At 41.2% G+C, this 27,798-nt stretch overlaps 1 protein-coding gene across 2 annotated transcripts in view; it reads right to left on the bottom strand.

Annotated features, from left to right (window-relative positions):
• The window catches only part of LNX2 (ligand of numb-protein X 2), a 93,030-nt gene that overhangs the window by 48,697 nt on the left and 16,535 nt on the right, over positions 1 to 27,798 (bottom strand). The gene's annotated exons all lie outside the window — the stretch shown is intronic.

Genomic DNA, 27,798 nt, shown 5'->3' on the forward strand with positions numbered 1-27,798 from the left:
ATTACAGAGATAAGCCATGTTATAAATGTCAATCTCAGCTCATATTATTCCACACACCCACTGGTTCTGGCTTACTCAGCGCAGGGGTGTGTGTGTGTACACGTATGTGTCTCCTCTGAGACTGCAGCCCACTCCAGTGCAGGGCCAGCAGGGAAGGTTCCATACCTCTTGCTACTGCAAGACCAGTGGTTAAAAGCTCACCTCCAAAGGCAGCAGCTATGTTACTCTGAATATTTACAGACCCTGGTAGGTGCCAAACATCGAACAGGAAGAGAGGGGATGTAGGGAGAGGATGGTTAAGAAAGCCCAGTGTGAAAACTAAAGGCACTAAAACTTCTAAGGAAGTTGTGCACAGGATGCTGTGGGAACACAGAGAAAGTGAAGGAGAACTGGCATCTAACTCAGTTTGGTTTTGTGGCTGCTAGGCAGTGGCAGGAATCAGTGGCCAGAGGAGAAAACGGACAAGGGCAGCTCAACTAAGTCACACCTGAACTGGCACAGTAATTTGGGCATGTGAGCAGGTGAAATGGCGAAGACAAGAAAGGAACTCAGGGTGGAGTGGTCCTGAAACCTGGGGTTCGGTACCAGATGAGAAAGCAGACAGCATGTTAATGCTGCTGGCATTTGTCTCTGTGATAATTCTCCCCTGATCATCCATACATATGTATATATTAATATATATATATATATGCTATTGTATTTCTTTGTGGAGTGTTTACCAGAAAAACAATATTAACTTAAGAGATTTAACAAGAACGGCCATGAACTATGAGGGGGTGGAACAAGATTCAGTTGGCATAGCTGACTCAGATCAGCTGTGCTTTCAAAAGCAATTTAATAAAATAATAATAGTAGCCTGTGATCTTAAACAACCAGGACAGCATTAAGAGAGCAAACACTTCTCATCTTCTGTAACTCATGGGCCTTACTCTGTGCACCATAACTTTTGTCAGTATGAGGTATGTGAGATTGTGGAGAGAAACAAAATTTATCTCAGGCAAACAGACTACTTCAATGTAGGCATTTTAATACAGGATGTCCACAGACTCTTTTTTCCTACTCAATTAGCAAGAAAATTCATATATCCCTTGCTCTTCTTGGTTTGTGATAGCATTCACGCTAATTTTTTCTCAAGAAAATATACTGCAATTCTGACTTCCCACATAATGACTAAGGAAGCATTTCTCTTAAGACACACTTAAATTTTAGTTATTTGTTAAATCTCTAAATAACTTTTAGTTCTTTATTTTTATTTTATCACAAAACCTTTTCATGAGGAAAAAATAACACACTCCCACTTAAAATTGCAAATAACAATTGCATCATCACAGCCAGCCCCGAAATGCCTCCCTGGTACCATGACACGAATGTTAATTGAAAATTTATCACAGGTAAATCACTAACATGTTCATATAAATATGGATTAGAGAGTGTCAAGACCATAGACCCTAGAAAGTTAAGAGTACATATACCCTGGAGCCAGTCTGCAAGGGGTTCAAACCCTTGTTCAGTCACTTACCAGCCCTGTGGCCTGACTGGATTCCTCTGTGGCTGTTTCCTGCTCACAAGTAAAATGAGGTAAGTGACGGTGCCGATCTCAGAGGGGTGATACACAGAACAAACAGGCACATAATAGGTGCTGTAGGGATATGAGCTCCTACTACTATTATTAAAGATAAAGGAATAAACGTTCAGACAGATTTTATTATTTGCTCAAAGTAACACAACTTACAATTACTTAGTAAGAGAGAAGGAAAATAAATCCCGTTCCTTCTTGTTTCAAAATAACCCAAGAATAATTGGTTACCACCGGTGGCTCAGTGGTAAAGAATCTGCCTGCAATGCAGGAGAAGTGGGTTCAAGCCCTGAGCGGGAAGATTCCCTGGAAGAGGAAATGGCTGCCCACTCCAGTCTTTTTGCCTGGAGAATCCCATGGACAGAGGAGCCTGGTGGGCTACAGTCCATAGCACTGTGAAGAGATGGACACGACTTAGCGACTGAACGTTAAGTAATTACATGAAAGAGGAAAGGTATCTCATGAAAGTCTTAGTGTATGAATTTTGTGAAGACCAGGGAGCCTGAGCCTGCTTTTCCAACCCCCAGCCCAACTCCTCTCCTTGCAGCCCAGGACTTAATTCTACTTTGGGAGCAAGTCCATGATAATGGCTCTTCCTTGTTTCACACTGCCTTCCCTCACTAACTGTGAGCTCCTCACGACCTGGGCCTCCCACAGGGGTGAAGCTCCGTAAATGTGGAGTGACCAACTGAGTAACAAAATGTCTGCTCACTCCTGCTAGTTATAGTTAGGTGGCTATAAATACACTTATACATACAGGAGCATACACCCATGTTTAATTTTGATTTCAGATATCCTATGATCACAATCTGAAATATTAAAATACAAGTTAAATACTAGTTTTAAACACTCTCCAAAATATAAAGACAAACTGTTGCAAAATGTGTATCTTCACAGGCTACATTACTTGTATCTAGTGTTCCAGGAACACAGTATACAGATGAGTCAGTTCAGTTCAGTTGCTCAGTCGTGTCTGACTCTTTGCAACCCCATGAACCGCAGCACACCAGGCCTCCCTGTCCATCACCAACTCCCGGAGTTCACCCAAACTCATGTCTACTGAGTCGGTGATGCCATCCAGCCATCTCATTCTCTGTCGTCCCCTTCTCCTCCTGCCCTCAATCTTTCCCAGCATCAGGGTCTTTTCAAATGAGTCAGCTCTTCGCATCAGGTGGCCAAAGTATTGGAGTCTCAGCTTCAGCATCAGTCCTTCCAATGAATACCCAGGATTGATCTCCTTTAGAATTGACTGGTTGGATATCCCTGCACTCCACAGGACTCTTGAGAGTCTTCTCCAACACCACAGTTCAAAAGCATCAATTCTTCGGTGGTCAGCTTTTTTTATAGTCCAACTCTCACATCCATACATGACCACTGGAAAAACCATAGCTTTGACTAGATGGACCTTTGTTGGCAAAGTAATGTCTCTGCTTTTTAATATGCTGTCTAGGTTGGTCATAACTTTGCTTCCAAAGAGTAAGCATCTTTTAATTTCATGGCTGCAATCAGCATCTGCAGTGATTTTGGAGCCCCCCAAAATAAAGTCAGCCACTGTTTCCACTGTTTCCCATGAAGTGATGGGACCAGATGCCATGATCTTAGTTTTCTGAATGTTGAGCTTTAAGCCAACCTTTTCACTCTCCTCTTTCACTTTCATCAAGAAGCTCTTTAGTTCTTCTTCACTTTCTGCCATAAGGGTGGTGTCATCTGCATATCTGAGGTATTGATATTTCTCCCGGCAATCTTGATTCCAACTTGTGCTTCTTCCAGCCCAGCATTTCTCATGGTGTACTCTGCATATAAGTTAAATAAGCAGGGTGACAATATACAGCCTTGATGTACTCCTTTTCCTATCTGGAACCAGTCTGTTGTTCCATGTCCAGTTCTAACTGTTGTTTCCTGACCTGCATACAGGTTTCTCAAGAGGCAGGTCAGGTGGTCTGGTATGCCCATCTCTTTCAGATTTTCCACAGTTTATTGTGATCCACACAGTCAAAGGCTCTGGCATAGTCAATAAAGCAGAAATAGAGGTTTTTCTGGAATTCTCTTGCTTTTTTGATGATTCAGCGGATGTTGGCAATTTGATCTATGAACAGTATGAAAAGGCAAAAAGATAGGACACTGAAAGATGAACTCCCCAGGTCGATAGGTGTCCAATATGCTACTGGGGATCAGTGGCGAAATAACTCCAGAAAGAATGAAGGGATGGAGCCAGAGCAAAAACAACACCCTTTGTGGATGTGACTGGTGATAGAAGCAAGGTCTGATGCTGGAAAGAGCCATATGCATAGGAACCTGGAATGTTATGTCAATGAATCAAGGCAAATTGGAAGTGGTCAAACAGGAGATGGCAAGAGTGAACATTGATATTCTAGGAATCAGTGAACTAATAGACTGGAATGGGTGAATTTAACTCAGATGACCATTATATCTACTACTGTGGGCAGGAATCCCTTAGAAGAAATGGAGTAGTCATCATAGTCAACAAAAGAATCCAGAATGCAGTACTTGGATGCAATCTCAAAAACGACAGAATGATCTCTGTTCGTTTCCAAGGCAAACCATTCAATATCACAGTAATCCAAGTCTATGCCCCGACCAGTAATGCTGAAGAAGCTGAACAGTTCTATGAAGACCTACAAGACCTTTTAGAACTAACACCCTAAAAAGATGTGCTTTTCATTATAGGGGACTGGAATGCAAAAGTAGGAAGTCAAGAAACACCTGGAGTAACAGGCAAATTTGGCCTTGGAGCACGGAATGAAGCAGGACAAAGTTTAATAGAGTTCTGCCAAGAGAACGCACTGGTCATAGCAAACACCCTCTTCCAACAACACAAGAGAAGACTCTACACGTGGACATTACCAGATGGCCAACACTGAAATCAGATTGATTATATTCTTTGCAATAAACAGATGGATGCTATTAAACTGGCTGGGAATATTACAACACATTTAAATAGCAGTGGAGAGGGAGTTATAAGACTGTTTACCACTGATTTCCAGTCACTATTAATATGCTTGCTCTTCCTGGTTTATGAGACAAGACTATCCTGGTACATCTTAGAAACTCAGATGGAGGATAGTTTTCAGTTAACCTGCACACTCCCAAACTATGTTATTCAGATAATTTCTCTTACTGTTACTTTTCATTTAGGTTGAAAGGGTCCTCATTGGCCCTAACCTGGAAGATCCAGCCCAGGATAAAAGATGATAAGCTAAGGGTTAGCACCAAAGTATGGTTCGGGTGGGTGGGGGTGGGGGGATGGGACAGGACACAACACATCACTGGTTTCTCTGACACATCTGAGAAAACCTCTCCTCTCTCAAGTCTTAGCTCTGCCTCCACCTCCCATCATATCCCATCAGGCTCCTTCCTGCTCTCAGGACCAGGGCCTTCCCTCCTGTTCCTGCTACTCCATACACACACCTTCCTCTTAGCAGTTACTACCTTTGCACGCTTGTTTATCTGTCTTTGGGCTTCCCTGGTGACTCAGATGGTAAAGAATCTGCCTGCAATGCAGGAGACCAGAGTCAGGAAGATCCCCTGGAGGAGGAAATGACAACCCACTCCAGTATTCTTGCCTGGAAAATCCCATGGACAGAGGAGCCCAGCAGGCTACAGTCCATGGGGTCGCAAACAGTCAGACACGACTAAGTATCTAACATTTTCACACTTTTAGCTGTCTTCTCACCTCTTGGAGAGTAAAGACAGTATCTGCTTTCTCTCTTGTATTCCCACGTGTTAGCACATACCATGCAATAAAAAAACTGAGACTGAGCCTGAAGTACAGTCCTGAAACATATTACATAGCTATGTAAATATATGAGAAAATCTTGTACATTAACCTGTGGTACTGCAGGCAGTCAACACACTGGGCCCTGCACTATGACCATAAACATACTAGGAATAAGGTATTACTTCCTTTAATCTTCAAAAGTCTGAGGAAAAATTGCCTCTTTTTTTTGGCTTGATGATATCAATGCCACAAAATTTTCTTGTATTGTATTACATATCAGCTTGCACAGCTACCTTTGTATAAAGCAGCAGTTGTCAACCTTTTACACCTAAGGATCCCTTTATCCACCCTGGACAAGTCTGGCTAATTCCAAAAAAAAACCAAAACTACCATGCAACCCAGCAACTGCACTCCTGGGCGTTTATCTCAAAGAAACGAAAACTTATGTTTGCACAAAAACGGGTTCAGCCTTATCTGTAATAGACTCAATTCAGAAACAACCCAGGTGCTCTTCAACAGGTGACACGCCACATGACACGGCTCAGCAGTAAAGAAGAATGAACTACTGACGTGCACACCAGTCTGGATGGACCTTAGAGAATTATGCTGAGTGAGGAAGCTGATCTGAAAAGGTTGCATACTGTATTATTCCATGTATATAACATTCTTGAAATGACAATGCAACTAATTAAAATGTTTATGTTTATTCATCTGTTAATAAAACAATAAAGCCCATTTTTACACATTAACATTTTTATGAAAAATAACTTTTTAAAAAAATTAAAGAACACAGTGAGGGGAGTCCCTGTTTATGAAGCATGTATTCTGCAGATCTGGAGTCTTGGGTCTGTTTCTTTCAATCTGCTGTGAGCTCACTTGTCAAGTTTCCTCTGGAAACTCTACTGGACCCTCACGAGAGACAGTGAGAGTGAAAAGGGAAGGAAACATCTTAGTGTTTCTGGGAAAATAGTTTTGACCTTGTAGACCCGCTGAACACAGGGTGTCCTGGGTCACACGTGGACACGTGGCACAGAGTACTGAAGAGTTCTGACATCCTCTTCCACAAGAAGAGGTCCCAGTCAGCAACCAACACAACTTTTTAAAAAGACAAAAACCAAAAAAGGCAAGATGTGGAGGTTGAGCGCATGTTGGAGAAGTCTGCCTGTCCTAGAATGAAGCTCTCTCCCCAGAGCCTTCTACCCTAAATATGTCTGGGTATTTCTCTGTATGTACAGAGTACTTAGCATATTCTATGAGACCCTTACAGAAAGTCTATTCTTCAATTAATTAAAATTTATTTCCTACTGCAAGACATGAGGAAAACCCCAAATACCAGTTTCCAACAATTCCACATCTATAATTTATAATTCTCTCACTGTCAACATAAAAGCGATATGCCTCAGTGATATGCCTCCTTTTTCCTTTTTGTGAAGTAGAAATGTCTGAAAAACCATTTTAAAATTCTTAAGATGCTACTTGTAGTTAGATGTACCCTATTTAGTAAGCTAGAAAATTAATAGGCTAAGAAAAAAATGCTGGAGGCTATGAAACTTAGGCTCTGAATTCCATGCCAGCTGGGTAATTAGGTCACTACACAATTCATTTTCATTCACCACATGTTTATCCAGAGTCTCCTAGATGCTGGCATTACAGAGATATTCTGGTATCTTGGCTTCTTGTCTGTGTACTACCAGCTATGCTTAAAGAGTAACTGACCATACACATACACACATGCATGGAGTTTAAATCTAGCTCCATCATTCTCATGATTTTATATCTTTTTATACACAAAAAATACTTACTGATATGTTGCATTTATCTTCTGATCCTGACAACTGTTATTGTTCTTTGATAACTTTAATAGTCTCCTAAGTATTTTTAAAAAAGGAGGTTAAATTGTGGCTGCCAAAGACTTTGCAAATTTCAAACATCCTTCTGCCTTTAGTTCTTCTAATTTTGAACCACTAAGCTACAATGAAAACTTTTTTTTCTAATGCAAACACCAAACGAACTACCTACACAATTCCTGTAGGCTCAGAGAGTTATACTTCTAAAAATTATACTAAATGATGTTACCTTAGAATAATTTTAAAACAGAATTGATATAAAACTATTTCAAAAAGGAAACACACTATATGGAACACTAAACATTTCCATACAGGTAAGACACACTCCCACAACAGTCGACGGCTTCGCAGCAGAGCTCAGCACAGCACCAGCATGGTCACCTAACATCTTAAAGACATCACAAATTCAGGAGAGTCGCACACTACAGAAATGATGCGGTGGGGGTGTATGAGGGGAAGCAGTTTGCATAGGTTTAGCTTTATTGTATGTGATGTTTACCAGCTGGATATAGTTTTATACTTATTTGTTATGACATTCAAAATCACTGTGGATGGTGACTATAGTCACCAAATTAAAAGATGCTTGCTCCTAGGATACGACAAATCTAGACAGCGCATTAAAAAAGAGAGATATCACTTTGCTGATAAAGGTCCATAAAGTCAAAGCTATGGTTCTTCCAGTAATCATGTCTGGATATTAGAGTTAGACCATAAAGAAGGCTGAGCATTGAAGAACTGATGCTTTAAAACTGTGGTGTTGGAGAAGACTCTTTAGAGTCCCTTCGACTGCAAGATCAAACCAGTCAATCCTAAAGGAAATCAACCCTGAATATTCATTGAAAGGACTGATGATGAAGCTTGAGCTTCAATACTTTGGCCACCTGATGTGAAAAGCTGACTCACTGAAAAGACCCTGAGGCTGGGAAAGACTGAGGGCAGGAAGAGAAGGGGACGACAGAGGATAAAATGGTCAGATAGTATCACTGACTCAATGGACATGAATTTGAGCAAAGTCCAGGAGGTAGTGAAGGACAGGAAGCCTGGTGTGCTGCAGTCCATGGGGTCGCAAAGAGTCAGACATGACTGACCGACTGAACAACAACAATACGACATTCAAAGGAAAATGTTCTGATTTTAATAAATTAAATGATTGATTTTCTTCTAAAGGGTGAAAACTTTCAAACATTTATCTTCTTGTACTTAGTTTAGAAAACATTTGTTTTCAAGTGATTGATAAAATTCTTATTTTCCAGGTCTTTTCAGTCTCTAATTTGTATAAGTGTGGATCAGAATTCCTCCACTAACTGCATGATCCAAGGAAGTCAAGGGCATCAGAAAGAGCACTGCTGTAGGTTCGAAATCTGGCTCCACCCACCAGTCACTAGCAAAGTGACAGCATAACGTGGCACAGCAATGAGAAGTTTATAAACCTCAACTCCCTCATGTTGGAAATAGTATCTTGCTTACAGCACAGGATTACTGTGAGGCTAAAAATGTTATACTGCCAGAAAACCCTCTCACAGACCACAGGGCACTGTAACACAAACTTCCGAGTAGATTAAGGCACGTAAGAGACAAGGCAGATAAGAGCAGACAGCTGGCTGCTGGGCGGCCTGGGCTCCTTCCACTAGACTGGTCACGGGCAGAAAGCATCTGACGCTCGGCTCTGAGACCAGCAACCAGGCTGTCCCACTCAGCCCTCCGCCTCTCTAGGCTTCCCCTCTCTCTCCCTACAGACCAGTGGGCCACACCAAACAGACTCTAAGTTACCTACAGGTCCCTCATTCCATGATTCTAGAAATGTGCTTGAGCACACATTTGTTCCCAAAGGACAAACATTTTTCTTTACTGCTGCTGCTGCTACTGCTAAGTCACTTCAGTAGTGTCCGACTCTGTGTGACCCCATAGACGGAAGCCCACCAGGCTCCCCCGTCCCTGGGATTCTCCAGGCAAGAACACTGGAGCGGGTTGCCATTTCCTTCTCCAATGTGAAAGTGAAAAGTGAAAGTGAAGTTGCTCAGTCATGTCTGACTTGTAGCGACCTCATGGACTTCAGCCTACCAGGCTCCTCCGTCCATGGGATTTTCCAGGCAAGAGTACTAGAGTGGGGTGCCATTGCCTTCTCTCTTTACTGTTACCCAGCCGTAATTACTATAAAGATGACCTAAATCCAAAGCTTATCAGGAGAGGTTTTTTTGAGTTTCTTTTTTGACTTTGATTTTTATAGTACCAGACACTTATCTCATGACCTGAGAGTTTCTCTTTTTGCAGACAAGTCTATGTACAAGACAGGAGGCTAGACACAGAGCTGGACATCTCTCTGTGTTTATTATGGTGCTTCAACGTCAAATGCCACAGTGCTGTAAGACAAAAATAACTTCTTCCTGACTCCCAGAAAAACGCCAGTTAGGAGATGCAGGTACATCTATCTGAAGGACTAATATGCTTAGCTTGTCTTTTTTTTTTTTTAAAGACAAGTGTAGGTAATTGTCAGTAGTATAAACAGAAGGTTTTAGATGGCAGATTTTGCTCCAGAGATAATCTTGTATTTTCTCATTAAAGAAACATCCGAAGCTACAGAAAAAGGACAAACTCTTCAGCCTTACTTTCTTCAAAAAATGCAAAGAAATCAGCAGGACACTTACTCCTCTGTGATCAAGCCCACACAATAAAATAAATGAAGTGGAACTAAATCACAGCCAGGATAGGTTTTATGGTGGTGGTATTACTAATAATTAAGATTCCCAGGCTTCATTATCTTAACTGTGAGCAAGATATAAGAAATTTAAATGCTCCAGCTTTCTAAGCTCATTTAGGGACATTGATAATTAAAAGAATAGATACTATTTAAGATCCTCAGTTTGTCCCTGTTATCCAGTTATAATTCAATACATACAAGAATGATCAGCTCAAGACCAGACTGGTCCAGACTCTGGACCACACTCAAAGGACCATCACTGAGTGGCCAGATCTGGGACTTTCTCAGGACCAGGTGACATGCCATGGTGTCTGGTGCAGGGACCACAGCCTTGCTGCCCTTGGTGTGTATCCAGAATGACTCTCGTGTGTTCCCAGAGGTTGTTCTAAATGATTAAAATGAGTTCTTTGAGTTAAACACAGTTCTAATACTGACAAAAATCAAAAGGGATATCTTCATGTGATGAGACTCATGGTCCAGGCTCAGTTGTGTCACAGATAAAACCACCCTCCAAAGTACAACTGCCTACGTCACATGATGGGAAATGTCTATACTATAAAGCCAGAAACTGTTAAGGGGCTGTGCTGTGTTAGGAGAACAATGCAGCCTGAATTACATCAGTTTCCCAAGTTTCAGAAACGGAGTCAAACAAAATCCCAGGTTTTACATGCTATGTAGTTATTATCTGCCTTTATGACATTCCCACTAGGAAACTTTAACAAACAAAATATTCAAAAGCAAACTAATTACTCATCTCCACCTCCCTAACCTTCAATCCCAGCCTCCTTTTCAATCTCCCATTGTCCCTCCATCCATCTGTCTATCTGTCCAGGAGTTACTAAGAATCTTTTATGAGCCAGGCACTGTTCTAGGGCCAGGCATTCAGCCCTGAACAAAAACAAAAATCCCTTCCCTTGTGAAATTTACATTCTGGGTGGGGAATGAGGAGAAGATAGACAACACACACACAAAATGAATAAAATACTGGGAGGAGGAAGGCTTTTTAAACAGGGTGATCAGGGGAAAGCTCACTATGAAGGTGACACCTGAGTTAACGCCTCAAGGACGTAACTAGAAAGCCACATAGTTAATATCTGGTATAGAACGTTTATTACAGACATAAGCATTCTATACCAGATATTAACTACGTGGCTTGTTAATAGTAAGGATAAAGGCCCCGAGCCGACAAGGAGACTGGTATGTCCAGGGAATAGTCAGGAGGCCCGTGTGGATGAGACACACAAGCAGAGAGAAGGAAACGCAGCAGACCCCAACAGAGGCTCACTTTTCCTCTTCCTTTGGGTTAGAATCCTCACAGGATCGCTCTGGCTGCTACACTGAGAATAATCTGAAAGGACCAGAGGCAGCAGCAAGCAGGAACCTACTAAAATACTCTAAGCGAGAGATGATAGTGGACTGAACCAGGGTGCACACAGTAGAGAGTGGGAAGTGACCCAATTCTGGATCTACTTTGAGGGCAGATTGTTATGATTTGCTGATGAATCAAATGTGTGTGGGGGCTGCTGGAAGCAGAAGCCAAGGATGATTCCAAGGCTTTTGGTCTGAACTGGAAAGACAGAATTAATACATCTGACATGGGAAAGTCTGTAAGAGAGTGGGTTTAATGGGTATGGCCAAATTCAAACAGGTTCTATTGGAAATGCCTGTTAGACCTCTAAGCAGACACACAGAGTAGGCAGTTAAGTATACAAGTCCAGTTCAAGCGAGAGGACTGGGCTGATGATATAAATTTAGGAAGCACCAGTGTGTAGATGGTACGGAAAGCCATTCAACTGGGAAAGATCACCAAAGAGGAGTGGATTAGTGTAAGTAGAAGAGAAGGGGTCTGAGGGCTGGGCCATGGGCATGTTCAGTATGGCAAGGCCTAGGAGAGAAGGAGGAAACAAACTGAGCTGGAGTGGTCAGTGCAGAAGATTGGGAAAGCGTGGTGCCGACCAAATGTACAAAGTATTTCAAGGAGGACGAAAAGATTAGCTGTGTCAGATGTGGGAGGCAAGTAAAATAAGATTAGGACTGAGAATTAATCAAGCATGGGATTTAGCAACACAGCATTCACCAGTGACCTCGATAGGGGTTTGGTGGACCAAGTATTTCCCAGAAATGCTTCCTGGGAGAGAGTTCAAGAGACCACCTGGAAGAGAGGGATGAGAGCACTGACAATCTTTTTGAGAAACTGTGCAATATGGAAAGGGAAAGTCTGTCTTCTGGGAGAAACTGAGACTCTACTGGGATCCCCTCAACAGTTAACAAAGACATATAAGTTCATTATTTGCATCTATACATCCCTAGTTACTTCCTTCTTGGGTCAGACTTCTCCCTCTGCTGTCTAAAGGCTAATTTCTCATACACTTGGGCTCAATATTCCATTCTTTTTGGCAATCTTTGTCACTTATTTCATCTTTCTTCAACCTCCTCTAATTTTTTCCCTTCCACATAAAAGAAGTTTACGTTTCAATAACTTGAACAATGAAAACAAAATATTCTCCTACAGTTACTACCCTTTCTCCCATCTTCATTTCATCTCCAATATTTCTGAAGTACACGACCATGCTTGCAGTCTCCATTTCCTGATCCAAAGGGCCTCACCCACTCCAATTGCTGAGGCTGGTTCCACGCATGGTCGTTGTGACTGGCTGCCAACTCCAATGGTCACCTCCCAGTTCTGAATCATACTTGCTCTCTCTGCACCATCACTGATTTCCCTCTCTTTGAAACTCTTTGCTCCGCTGTCTGAATTACGCCACTCTGCTGAGGTTTTCTTACTACATAGCACTTTTATGACAGCTGTCCGATTTTTTTTCTTTTAGGCAAACTCTAAAAAATTTAAATTGTTGGGCCAAGAGAAAAAGTCTTCTGATTCACTTCACTAAACTTCTCTCCAACATGGTGAACAAAATTTTGATTCCTACTAGCAGTGCTACTATGCTAACTTCTCCCAAACTCTTTTCAGTTTTCAGTTCAGTCGCTCAGTTGTGTCCAACTCTTTGTGACCCCATGAACCACAGCAAACCAGGCCTCCCTGTCCATCACTAACTCCCAACTCCCAGAGCTTACCCAAACTCATGTCCATTGAGTCGGTGATGCCATCCAACCATCTCATCCTCTGTCGTCCCCTTCTCCTCCTGCCCTCAATCTTTCCCAGCATCAGAGTCTTTTCCAATGAGTCAACTCTTCGCATGAGGTGGCCAGAGTATTGGAGTTTCAGCTTTAGCATCAGTCCTTCCAAAGAACACCCAGGACTGATCTCCTTTAGGATGGGCTGGTTGGATCTCCTTGCAGTCCAAGGGACTCTCAAGAGTCTTCTAATCCTGGTTAATTTTATTTTTTAAACGTTTATAAATCCGACAGTTGAAAATACACCATAACACCGAATTTTTTCTTTAATTAGCATCTCTTTGAGTCTAGTTAAATTTATGATTATTATACTTATTTCTCTATGAAGTGCCTCTATATCCTTGGCCTCATTTTTTTCCTATTGAATAGTGGTGTTTTTCTCAATTGATATGAACAATATATTAAGATAGCAATCCTTTATCACATTATTATAACTACCTTTACTCCTGTTTGCTTTTAGTTGTCTACAGGCATAAAGAAGTTGTCAATTTTAATGTAATTGAATGCATTCATTTTCCTCTTTAAAAATTCCTCCACTACTCTTAACCCCTCCTCTATAACAAGATGAGGGCTTCCCTGGGCTCAGTGGAAAGGCATCTGCCTGTCAGTGCAGGAGATGCAGGACACACAGGTTTGATCCCAGGGTCAGGAAGATTCCCTGGAGGAGGAAATGGCAACCCACTCCAGTATTCTTGCCCGGGAAATCCCACGGACAGAGGAACCTGACGGGCTACAGTTCATGAGGTCACAGAATTGGACACAACTGAGTGAGTGAGCACACATGCACACATAACGAGATGAGATGAAGATCTGCCTCTACATTCTTCATTTGCAGAGTTTATTTAAAAACATAACACTCAATTCAACTGGAATGCAGTATGGAAACATATTTTTCTCTCCCAATAGATAAGTAACTGTCCTAATTCTAGTATATCTAAGTCACGCTTATGTTCAAAAGCCATATCATTACTTCTCCCTAGTCGATCCTATTACCGTGGTTGCTAACAACCCTCCTAGACTCCTAGTGTCCTGTAACTGGGGCCAGGGAATCCGGGGTCTCTCTCACCCACTGCCTCATCCCGTCCCTCTGCCAACCCCGCTGGTCACCAGGTTCCTATCGAGTCCACCTCCAGAATGCGTTACCCCTGCCTCCTCTCCCCTGGTCCCCACCACTGCTCTGTTATCCACTGCACCGGCTCCCTGAGCCATCACTCAAGCTTTTGCAGGCTTCTTCCTCTCCCATCATCCTTTACGACACTGGCATCCAAGCACCAGTGATATTACTGTCCCTGCTGAGTACTCTTTTGGATCCCCAACTGCTTCCACAAAACGGAAGCTGAAGTTTCAACCTGGTGCCTACGCCCTCGGGATCTGGCTCCTGTAGTTTCATCTCGTGACACAATTCCACACGTTCTGTGCAGGGCTGAACCAAATGACCCCTGTTCTCAGCATGTTCTCTTCTGGAATGTCCCTGCCTACCTTACTGGTCTGCAGAACTCCATGCATTTAAGGGCCAGCTCAACAGACCCTTGGCTATGAAGCTCTTCCTGATCCACCAGAACATAATTACGCACCCTGTCCCTTACGTCAGTGTGTCATTACTACAGTCACCGTGTTCTTCCTTACTGCTGGGGTGAGCAAGCACTTGCTTGCATGGGTCTTCCCTACAGACCAAGTGTCCCTTTAAAGACAGCAATCAGACATGTATATACGGCTGTATTTAAAACACATTACCAACGAGGACCTACTATACAGCACAAGGAACTCTGCCCAGTATCCTGTAATAACCTAAATGGGAAAAGAATTAGAAAAAGAATAGATACACATATAGATATAAGTGAATCACTATGCTGTACACCCCAAACTAACACAACATTGTTAAACAACTACACTCCAATATAACATAAAAATTAAAAACAACAACAACAACACGAATCAAGCCTCATCTCTATAACCCTGGCATTTGGAGCACTTCTGACATAGTATGTGGTTAAGCTCAAGAAACGCAGAGGGGATGAAGGAACAAATTTCCTCAAATGTCGCCTGCCCCACCAAATCCTGATTCTTCTCTAGCATTTTTATTCCCACTGTGTCTGTCCTAATTCAGGTTCCTATGACTTCTCGACTATTTCCTGCCTGCCTGCCTGCCCTTTCACCTCTCCATCAAAGGTGATCTCTTACACAACTAGGATTCTATCATTCCCCTCCAGAAAAAAATTCTGATTCTAAGACAGAGATCAGGGCTTCCCTCATAGCTCAGTTGGTAAAGAATCCGCCTGCAATGCAGGAGACCCTGGTTCAATTCCTGGATGGGGAAGATCCACTGGAGAAGGGATAGGCTACCCACTCCAGTATTTCTGGGCGTCCCTGATGGCTCAGCTGGTCAAGAATCTGACTGCAATGTGGGAGACCTGGATTTGATCCCTGGGTTGGGAAGATCCCCTGGAGAAGGGAACAGCTACCCACTCCAGTATTCTGGCCTGGAGAATTCCATGGACTATACAGTCCATGGGGTTGCAAAGAGTCGGACACAACTGAGCAACTTTCACTTTCAGGAGAGCGATCAGGCATCTTAACAGGACCTGTCTCTGTTACCCTACCTGTGTGCTCTAGCTGGATGCTGCTGCAAACCATTCCGTGATCACATGCCTCACCCCATCATGCTCCCAGCAACTGCAGAGCTGGGAGCTCCTCTCTGACAGGACAGGTTCTTCCTGCTGTGGTTCCTTCCTGTCTCCCTCAAGCCCCTCCTCTCCAACTGTGGCCCTCTCCACGCCCCACACCACACTCCCCTCACCAATTTCTCAAGGCCTCCTTTGTCTTACATGCATTCTTCCTTATCTTCTTAAATAGAAAAGAGTAGACATAACTTTTTATCTAACAATTCATTACCATAAACGGTGCTATAAGTCAATTTTAGTTTTTCATTTTTCTGCCATGCCCCTCAATGCTTGTCCTCACACAAATACACCCCCCAAACTCTCCATCTGTTGCTGCTAATCTATTCTAGGCCGGGCATTCAGATGCCCCAACCCATCAGGAACCATGCGTTAAAAAGCAGCCAGTGGTGAGGTCCGGGAAAGGAACAGAGTTGGTGGCTTCAGGGCCGCAAGCAGGACACGCACCTCAATCTATGGTTCTGCTCAGTCTCTTCCCTCACTCTGTCCACGGCATAAGTGAGTCACTCACAGACCAAGATGCCAACTTTCAAACTTACTGTGAGACATGTAAATGCCAAACCAAGAGGCTGAACAAATCACGTTCTCACTTGTTCGTGAGCCCCTTACTCTCAATTATATCTATAACTGTTTGATGGTCTTTGCCACTGCAAAGTCACCATTCATTGCCTCAACCTACTTTTATAGTATTTTACACTTTACAGATTTTACCTATGAGATTTACCATTTCAGATACAACGTAAGGCGAGAGATTACAGGAAGAGGAAACTCGCTGCAAATCATACTGCAAAAAAGGGTTACAGAAAATGTTCCTATACAACATCTATTTTAAAATACAAGATGTAGATTCTTGTTAGGTTTCTCAAAGACAGTTCTCGAACTTGTCCTTAAGTATTGTGCTTTGTTGTCCTGATAAGGGCCTCCAACTTTTAAGAAATGATAATAATTATCATTAAATATTTCAGTGGTTTTATCACTAACATTGAGACATTTAAACAAGGACAACTAAGAAACAAGAGATTCCATAATTCTTGACTGTTCTTAAATCTTAGCTCTAAATAAAACAAAATCTAATGGTCTTGTTGAAAGAACACTTCTTGAAATTTTAGAATTAAATTGTACATATAAAATAGCTATCTGACATAGTCACTTACCATTCCTCCAAAATTTAAATATTGTTGCTTCTTTCTTCAAATTTCTCTATTTAGAGAACTGAGTTAGCATTTTAACTTTAAAATATCTGTTGCTTAGCAGTCCAATATGACAAACTCTTCTGTTTCTAGAAACAATCTGACTGAATCTGGATTAATTTATAAACAATTACACAGACACACACACACACTTTAACACTTTTGGGGAAAAAAACTAACTTAGGATAGGTGTTCAACATAAGCTACTAAAACACAAATTAAGCAGAACATTTTTCTGTAATTACTGGAACCTTATATCATTTCCCCTATGTACTAAATATATTCAGGATTCATTATAACACTTAAGAATGTATCTTCACCCTTAAGAATGCCTATAGTCTTGACCAGCAGGAAATCTAGTTTGCAAAAAACAAAAATTATCCATATTTCCTAGATCTTTACTTAAGAAATACAGAAGTTCAAAAATTGTACTTTCCTTAAAAAAAAAAAAAAAAAAAATCAAGCAATGGATTCACCTAAACACTTACTTCATACTACAAACCATCTCATATTCAGATCATTTCCTGTTATTAAGCATGTCCCAACATGGTACAAATAGCTCAATACCATATGCTTATTGCTTTCCTAGATGCTGACTGTGTCCTTTCAGCTATATTTTGCAGTGGCTGGAGAAGTACAAAAATACCCATGATAAAGCACTGTGTGGTGGATATATACGGCTGGGCCGATGTGGGGGAGTACAGTGCACCATATGTAAAATATTATTTAATTATATAATAGTTCGTAGTTAGGCTGTGTACTATTTTTAAAGTAGATGAAATGCTATTAACTACTCAAATGTAAATAGAAAATACTAGCTGTAGTGTGCTTAATAATTGAAAAGGGCAATAGATGAATCAGTCTTTACACAATATAATTCACAGTGCTTGGACTATGAATATCAAATTTCAAAGTTAGAGGAGAAAATAAAAAGGTATAGCAATGATATTACTGAGTAGTGAATTACTGATTTTGTAGAACATTTTCCCTCAAACACCATCATCTTCTACTAGCTACTCAGGCAACTGCCCCCCTTTTAAGGGGGTGGTGGTGGTTTAGTCGCTAAGTCATGTCCAACTCTTATGACCCCATGGACTGGGAACCTACCAAGCTCCTTTGTCCATGGGATTCTCCAGGCAAGAATACTGGAGTGGGTTGCATTTCCTTCTTCAGGGGATCCTCCTGACCCAGGAATCAAACCCGGGTCTCCTGCACTGCAAGCAGATTCTTTACCGAGAGCTAGAATAGTGAATGATTATGTTTATTGCTTAAAAATATTTACTTTAAGATTTTAAAGCCATCTATTATACCCATTTACATCAGTTAACTATAAATCATTGGCCAACTGGTCAAAAAAAATTAACTATGTTAGACTTTAATATATCCTTTTTATAATTTAAAACTCAGCATGTAGAACATTAAAAGCAGTACTGACTGAGATGTACATCACAGGCGACTGACTTTATGTTTACCTATACATATTTTCAAAGTTTTCTAAGATGGCCATGTGTAACTTGTACAATAAAAACTGTTTATTTAAGAAGCAATGCCTACTCTTCAAATTAAAAAAAAAAAAAAAAACAAGTGTGAAACTGGTCAATGAAAAAAGGGAAAGAAAGAACACCTGCACAGAGACAGGGGCAGACAGGTGTCCCTGGTTTCCCAGCAAGTGTGCAGCACCCTGCAAGCCAACGGCAGGGGCACGATGTGGCTGGGGCAGACGGGTGTTCACAGTCTCTTCGGCAGGGTTATTTCCTTCAAATGCAAACAGAAAATGTCTGCATTTAAACTCTCTCCAAAGCGGTAGATTTCAGTAACATATCACATGAGGTGTTTGTTACAAGAGGATGGGTTAGACCACAAAGACGATCTCAGAGGAAGGAAATCACAGAAAATGGCCCTTTCCGACTCCAGGAAGCTCCCTATTCCCATAAGTGCTTTGTCTAGAAGTCCACGCACTTGGAGGACACCACCCAAGTAGCCGGGCATGTGACTGTGACCAGGAGCCCCCCCCCGCCCACTTCTCCAGGAGAAGTAACTGTGGAAGTCCAGAATTAGGCCAAATGCCCAAGGCTGCTGTGACAAGAGCTCATTCAGTAATATCTAACCTTTTTACATAGAAAGGATTCACCAGGTTTGTGGGATTCTATCTGTGAAGACGTCTCTACTGAGAACTAAGGGTCCAATTTTGACCCTCTCCATGCCAATGAAAAGCATAATAGTCAAAAGAACACCTTTGATCAACTCAAAAGGGTCGAGCCCAGTTATCCTATACCCTTAAGATCTTATCCTCCAAACACTAACTTTTGAGCCTCTTTACTTCTCAGATATAACTGCAACCACCTACTGTTACTATTCTTGGACCATTCCAGTCCACTCAGCACTAACCCCAATCACCAACGGCCCAATGACATTAATTCACACCCTCACCAAAATTTCCACATTTCCAATAATGTTGCCTAACTACTTCTATTCATATTCATTGGAAGGACTGATGCTTTGGCCACCTGATGGGAAGAGCTGACTCACTGGAAAAGACCCTGATGCTAGAAAACAGTGAGGGCAGGAGGAGAAGAGGGTGGCAGAAGATGAGATGGTTAGACAGCATCACTGACTCAGTAGACACGACTTTGAGCAAACTCTGGGAGATAGTGAAGGACAAGAAAGCCTGGTGTGCTGCAGTCCACAAAGTTGCAGAGAGTCAGACATGACCTAGCGACTGAACTACTTCTATTAAAAATATATATTACATTACAATGATAACTTCTGTTAAGCATAAGAAAACCAGGTTTTCAAAGGTAAAGGTGTTAAAATGGTAGATGTCTATTTTATTTCAAGTTAAATCATTCTACCCATATACAGAAACAAGAAGGAAATTTCTGGCTTCTGAGAAATGTATGAGTCTTTCAAATTATCATCTCAGGATATTGCTTCTGAATGGATTGAGCATTTTGTGGCCACTGATGTTATACTTTAGTCAATTAAACTGCACCTAACAAATATTTACTGAGTGCCCACTCCGTGCTAGGCTGGGTACTTTGCAAATAAAATTGAATATCTATCTGTGATTCTATTAATCAGTTTTTTAAGTCTCTATTTTCAACATATTGTGTATGTTTTACAGTAGTTTTCAAGAAAACTAACAGAATTGATCAAAATTGGAAATAACAAAAGAAAAGCTTCAGATTTATTTGTGGTTCTTGCCAGATAAACTGTTTTCCATGTATACCCTTTTCATTTGAATTCATTTCACTGGAGTATGGAAAATAGACACTCAAGTTAAAATGGCTATAAAAAGAAAACCTTTGGTTTACAGAACAATCTTAGAACAAAAGTAAATATTCGTTAAATGAAAATATATTTTCAATTATATACTATTGACTTATTTTTACTTATAAATTGTGAGGATGCCTCAATCTACATGACTGAAGTCCTAGCACACAGAATCAAAGATTCGTTATCATTACACAACTCTCTACTGTTAACAAAGCTCGATCAACTATTTCTAAAAACAAACTCTAAAGGAAAAGATGGTGAGATGGAAAGGACCCTATGAAGGTACATGAGACATACACGTGGTTAATTCTGTCTCATACATTTTATTTTCTTAACCATTTTTTTCCTTTTCGATGTCCTTTCCTTCCTCCATTTCAATATTACCTTTTCCACCCTTACCTATTTCCTTTTGAAACAAAACCTCTTTAAGGAAATAAATCTCTATCAAGTGATATAGAACAGTCAAAGGAAAAGTGGATTTGCGCAGCATTTTAGGATGTGGAACTAAAAGAGGGGCAACAGGGTAAAAGAAGCGGTTCACAAACCAAAACCATCACAGACGTATCCAAGAAAAGACTTGTAAGTGAACTTTTCTCCTATTTTCCATCAAACTATACGTACATTCCCTATAATTCAGGTGAGTTTCTCAGTCATAAATCTAAGAATTTCCTACTATCTCCCCAATTTACAAGTCCATTTACTGTTTTAGTCTGTGAATTATACTCTGTTGAAAATAAAAGGTCTTTCAAGATTTTTTAAAAATGTCCATTCTCACCAGGAGTGTGGTCTGAAGCCCCAGCCTTCTGCTTTGAACAACCAGGGCTCTGGGCTGGACAATCCATTAAGCTTCTTTCAGCTCAAACACTCTGGGATGCACAGTGAGGGGGGTGCGGACTGTTCAGAGGAGAGGAGTCACAGCATTGTTTAAAACCAAAAGGCAAACACTGTGCTCAACACCCAGGGACCATATACCTGAGTGAAAGGTCAATCAATGCCCGATCACCTCAAAGAAAACACAGTGTAGTCAGAAAAAGACTGAGAAGCAAGCAACTAAAATGAGAATGAGTGAAAGTAACTAGAACATGCGATGGGACAGAATTATTAGGATTTCTGCTGTTAGACAAAAGGGATATGACTCATGTCATAGAGAAACACACAGTCTAAATTAAATCGGGATTAACTCATGAGGGCAATTTTGACATCTAGAAGGAATGGGTTTCACGAGATAATTGTAAGAGCTAATATTTATTTACCCTCTATCAGGCATGGCATTAACTAAATTGGGGAATTAACAGATTCAATCCTCATGATAACCCTGAGTTTGATATCATCAGCATCCCCATTTCTCAGATGAGGAAACTGAAAATAAGAAACATTAAGTTGCCCAAGAGCCCAAAGCTAGTAACTGATGCAACCACGATTCAAATCAGGCACTCTGACTCCAGAGCTATAATTTTAAAAGTACATACTGTACTTAAGTACAAAGTAAATATGTAGACGTGGCACACACTGTCTGGTGTATACACACACATAAATGTATACACACACATACATATGTTCATGGGTTTCCCTGGTGGCTCAGTGGTAAAAGAATCTGCCTGCAATGCAGGAGATGCATGTTTGATCCCTGGGTCAGAAGATCCTCTGGAGGAGGAAATGGCAACCCACTCCAGCATTCTTCACTGGAAAATTTTATGGACAGAGGAGCCTGATGGGCTATAGTCCATGGGGTCACAAAGAAAGGGACACAACTGAGCAACTGAGCACACACGCACGCACATGAAGTCATACAAATAAATGGATGATAGACCTACAGGAAAATAATTTATCTTCTGTTGTTCGCATCTGGGAGGCTTGTTTCCAGAAGAAAACACATGTTGCTATTTATAGAACGGCCAGAATGCTGGATGGACCTGATTTCTTAATCGCACAGGAATTTTCCACAATTTTATATTTTAATTTTTACTATAATAAAATAAAACTTTCAAAATCGACATTCCTTTTTACAACCACAAAATTAAAATACCTTTGTGCTTTTGCATTCAGATAACAAAATCAATCTGAATAAATATAACTATAGAGCATCTCCATTTTTGAGCTGTTCATCAATCTTTCTAAACACTTTCTGGAAAACATTCACTTGCATTTGCAGTGGAGCACAAAGCTCTGAATGCCTTCTTAAATAAAAGGGTGGCCAGTCAGCCCTCTGTATAGGTAGGTTCTGCATCTGCAGATTCACTGAAACCAATCAATGTCAGGTGGAAAATATCCAAGAAAACAAATTCCAGAAAGTCCCCAAAAGGAAAACCTGTATTTACTGCAATACAGCTTTTTCATTGTATTTATAACTATTCATATACCATTATACCTTGCATTAGGTATTACAAGTAATCTGGAAATGATGTGAGGTATATGAGAGAATGCGTATAGTATTATATGCAAATACTATGCCATTTTATATCAGGGACTTGAGAAACTCTGTATTTTGGTGATCTTGAGGGTCCTGGAACCAGTCCTCATGGGTACTAAGAGAGTACTGTGTAAGGGTTTTAACTATGTTTAGAGCTTTCTTCCTATGCCTTTATGGTACAAAAGGAGGCTTTATGCTTCCTCATTGCAACGACATTGCCATCCAAGGCCATCTACTACTACTGCGTATATTAATGTGTCAAAATCTATATTTCCACCTTTTTTTTTTTTTGCCAATAGCTCTGGGTTACATAATTTGAGATATAACTATCTCTATTCCCTACTAGCATCCTCAGTGCAATCTGACCTTAAGATTCCCAGTAAGAAAGGTTCACTTATTTTACAGACAATATAATTCTGTTCTAACAATGTAAATGTCAACTGAAACTCTTATTTACAAAGCATTAAGAAAGAAAACAAAAAAAAAAAAAAAGAAAGAAAACAAGTGACAAACAATACAAATGAAAGCAAACAACAAAGGTATCTAGTCAGAACATCCTTGTGTTTTAGCAACTCTTTGCTCTCTGGCAAGCTATTTTAATAAAGAAAATACCAGGGGAAAAAAGTGAACAGTTGACAACTTTCCTCAAATTTTTTACACTTGGGATGGTAAACTTGAGAAAAGATCTAAATATTTAAGTTTCTCGGTGTCGGTTAACAATGGCAGCAAACATCACTCGGAGACTATTACAGCAGCCCAATCTTTTGCTTCCTGTTTCCATGGAAACCGACTGAAGGCAAAGAACATAACAGTAAAACATAATGCATTATTTTTCAGTTCACCTTGTTGACCCCTTTTACTTTACTAAACATGGCACATAAAAGGTACAGAAACTGAGTACCAGAAAATTCACAATTCATTCAACCCATATTTGTCAATCATGCTGGCTGCCAGGCACCATGTGACTGTGGAGCACTCACAGCACCTGCCCTCACAGAGCTTCTCCAGTGCAGACACTAAGCAGCCAGGGACACAGATGTATAAGAGCCATGAAGAGTAGATAATGTGTTATTAGGAAAGCATGACAAGGAGGCTCACAGTAGTTGAATGTCAAGTAAACAGAAATAAAGCTCATTAGAGGGTGTGAGGAAAGCTGGGGAGTCTGTGGGGACATGAGTAACTCACGAAGCGCCATGGACAATGTTAAGGATTCGGGTCTTTATCCTATAAACAGAAAGCAGCAACTGAAGGGTTATTTATGGAGACTGACACGATGAGATCTGCATTCTGGATATACTAAAGGATGGGGGACTCTGGTTAAAAAGCCAGCAGAGTAGTCCAAGGGGAAAAAAAGCCAATTTGAACTCATATTATGGGGGTGTAAAGGGAGCAGTCTGAGAGATTTAGAAGGTTAGATGGATGAATTAGATATTGGGGGGCAGGGTTGAGGGTGAGAGAAGACGACGTCTGGGTCACTTTTAACACAGAGAGTGGGCAGTGCCATTCCCTAGAGTCTGATGGAGGAGAGGGTGTGACATAGTGTGACATGACTGTGAGAGACGGCCATCCCAACGGGGTCCCAGGTCCAGCAGACAGGCAAGAGGACAGGTCTGCACAAGGGACGTACGGAGTTTTTAGTGTATGGAGGCACTGAAGCCATGGAAAGTAGGTACGAGGTCACGGAAGACAGAGGATAGTGTGAGAACAGGAAAAGGACCAGTAAACCTCAATACTTACTAATGTCACTTTCTGACTTGTGTTTCGTAACAAACATCCACTGTGGACTGTTAAGTACACCTCAAGAGCAACATAAAAGAATATAATTGATCTTGAGCTTATTCAACCTGTCCATCTAAATTATTTGGTAGAGAAACAGGATCAGGAAGATCATCAGGCAGACAAGGACCAGAGACACCTAAACCATACTACACTTACAGGACTGAGAAAACAAATAGGAGTCACAAAACAAAACTATGTGGGGGGAGGTGTCTTCCTTCATAGTTTGATAAAACAAAATACATACCTAGTTGTCTCAGAGATAGCATAACATGTTCAGAATCAAACCCAAGATCATTTCCACCAAAACTTAGTCCCCCTCTAGTGAATAAGCTCCCCGGCACTGGTTATGTGGTCATGGAGAGTGTCTGTCACTCAATTGCGTCAGACTCTTTGAGACCTCATGGACTGTAGCCCGCCAGGCTCCTCTGTCCATGGGATTCTCCAGGCAAAGATACTGGAGTAGGTAGCTATTTCCTTCTCTAGGGGATCTTCCTGACCCACGGATAGAACCCAAGTCTCCTGCATTGCAGGCAGATTCTCTACCCTCTGAAACACCAAGGAATCCAGATAGTTAGAGGTTGTCTGTGATGCAGCCCTCACCCTCACCTCCCACAACTGGCCCATTATAAAGTCCTACCATTTTCACTCTGCATAATTTTGTTCTGGTGTAACTTCCTAACTTTTATATCTTACAATCCTCACTGATTTCACTTTTCCAATCCACAGATTTTCTCACTTCCATTAAAGTGTCATGCACTATATACTATACAGCGTCATGTGTATCCATGTACTATAGGAGGATAAAAAGTGTATCCAATAGATTAAGAAGGGCCATCCCTCAGAGCTGCTGCTGCTGCTGCTAAGTCACTTCAGTCGTGTCCGACTCTGTGTGACCCCATAGACGGAAGCCCACCAGGCTCCCCCATCCGTGGGATTCTCTAGGCAAGAACACTGGAGTGGGTTGCCATTTCCTTCTCCAATGTATGAAAGTGAAAAGTGAAAGTGAAGTCGCTCAGTCGTGTCCGACCCATAGCGACCCCCCGGACTGGAGCCTACCAGGCTCCTCCATCCATGGGATTTTCTAGGCAAGGGTACTGGAGTGGCTTGCCATTGCCTTGTCTGATCCCTCAGAGCACTGACCACCTAACCAGCAGATAACCATTACATAACGACACAGAATCACAGAAGCCTAGCTGCAAACTCACTCAGGCAGGAAAGAAGCCCCAAAGCAAGGGCTGTACATGCCGGGGGTGCACGTGGGTGGGCGTCTCCATGCAGGGTGCTTCAGGCTCCCAGCTGGGTAACAACCAGAGTTGTCATTCAAACGGCAGTTATTGCAATGATTCATATTTGCAGTTCTACAGTTCTGCCCAATAACATCTCACAACCTAAAAGAAGGCTGTATACAGTGAAAATATTAAAGCCTAGGGTGATAGTCTTAAATCACTGAAACAATGTACTTTTCTCCCCTCCACATCTAACACTGTATTCTAATTGAATTCAAGGAGAAGATTGCTTTTCCCCTCTGCTTTTAGAATAAAATCAATGTACTCAACACTTCTCAAACTGAAAAGTATCCTAAAAGTGCCCACTACAAATGTTAATGCTGTAAAGATACAACCTATAGAACTGATGAACACTGTAAGATGCACCAAGACATTTCAAATCAGCAAGGAAATTTGATAAACTAGTAGTTTTAATTCATCATAATTTTTACCGAGCAGTCTAATAACCAAGTTTTTTAGCAAAATATAAAATGTACCAAACAGCTACTCTTCCATGGAACCAGCAAAAGGTCCATTTTCTCTTACATCGTCATAATTAAATTTTTATTATGTTCAGCATACCCTTTAAAAAGGAATAAGCAACAGGGCATGATTTATAGTTTAAAAAAAGTTCAAATCTTTCCTTTTCTAGAATCATAATCAGCAGAGAAAACCTCTGCATGGTAATGTTTACATGTTTCTCAAGAGAAACAATTTTTCTTAAGGTAATATAATTCAGGTGAGACCAACAAACGATTAAATTTCAAAAAGACTAGCAACTTAACAACTTTGGAGCTGATTTAAATCAAGGTAAAGAACAGTATGTGTTTTAAAATGTCTGTATAGGTACACACATGGGTTTATAGGCGTAAAGCATGGCTAGAGAGAAAAAACTCGTGATAGTCAACTTTGGAGGAGCTGGGTTGCTGGAAAAAAGAAGTTCAAGTATCACTTTCATTAAGTATCTATTTGTACAGACTGACTTTTACGTGTGTGGGGGTATGCCACGGCAGGAGCACTTACAAAAAGAAATAAAGTCAGAGGTAGGGCTTCCCAGGAGGCTCAGGGGTAAAGAATCCTCCTGCAATGCAGGAGAAGAGGGTTCGATCCCTGGATCAGGAAGATCCCCTGCAGAAGGAAATGGCAACCCACTACAGAATTCTTGCCTGGGAAATCCCATGGACAGAGGAGCCTGGCAGGCTTCAGTCCATGGGATCGCAAAGAGTCGGACACGACTGAGTGACTCAGTTCAGTTCAGTTCAGTCGCTCAGTCATGTCCGACTCTTTGTGACCCCATGAATCACAGCACGCCAGGCCTCCCTGTCCATCACCAACTCCCGGAGTTCACTCAAACTCATGTCCATAGAGTCAGTGATGCCATCCAGTCATCTCATTCTCTGTCGTCCCCTTCTCCCGCCCCCAATCCCTCCCAGCATCAGAGTCTTTTCCAGTGAGTCAACTCTTCGCATGAGGTGGCCAAAGTATTGGAGTTTCAGCTTTAGACTGAGTGACTAAACAACAACAATAAATTCTAGCAGCCACGCTTGGTTCTCACATACGTGAAATTAAAAAGCTAAGTGAACAAACAAGATGTCCACATCAAAAATAAAAACAATTTTATGAAGCACTAAAAATGAAGTAGTATCCCCAAGATAATGCCTTTTCTTCACTGCTTCATCTGTTTCAAAAATAAGTAAAACACAAGCCTAATATTAAAGTACTGTATTTATCTACAAAGTGACTTTATATCCTAAGAAAGGGAGAAATGCAGTGACTGCTGCATAGTAAGAATCTTTTTCAGGATCCACAACATAGTTTATACCTATTCTACTTAAGCTCTTTGAAATGTCCAGGGTTATAACACTTTTCTAAGAATCAACATACAGCTGTAATAACACCAGGAGATACAGACGACTTTGTGTTTTCTTGTATTTACTTGAATTAGTGCTGCTCAGGGGAAATCTGCTATTGCATTCTTTGCTTCTAAAAATGCTCTGCAACGTCAACTGATGAGTCATGGGTCACACTGAAAACTCTTCTGTACCAAAAAAAGCAGGGCATGAACGTCTTACACATCAACTGTAAAGACAGTCTCACCAGCTGATATATAAAGTGACACAGACGAAGGATTTTATAAATGATGTGAGAAACTTTAAAATAAAACTGCAAGGATTGATAAAATCATTTTCCCTTGGTCCCTTTCCT

Source organism: Moschus berezovskii, chromosome 13, assembly GCF_049115385.1.
Source record: "Moschus berezovskii isolate FMDL1 chromosome 13, NW_MosBer_1.0, whole genome shotgun sequence".
NCBI classification, from domain to species: Eukaryota; Metazoa; Chordata; class Mammalia; order Artiodactyla; family Moschidae; genus Moschus; species Moschus berezovskii.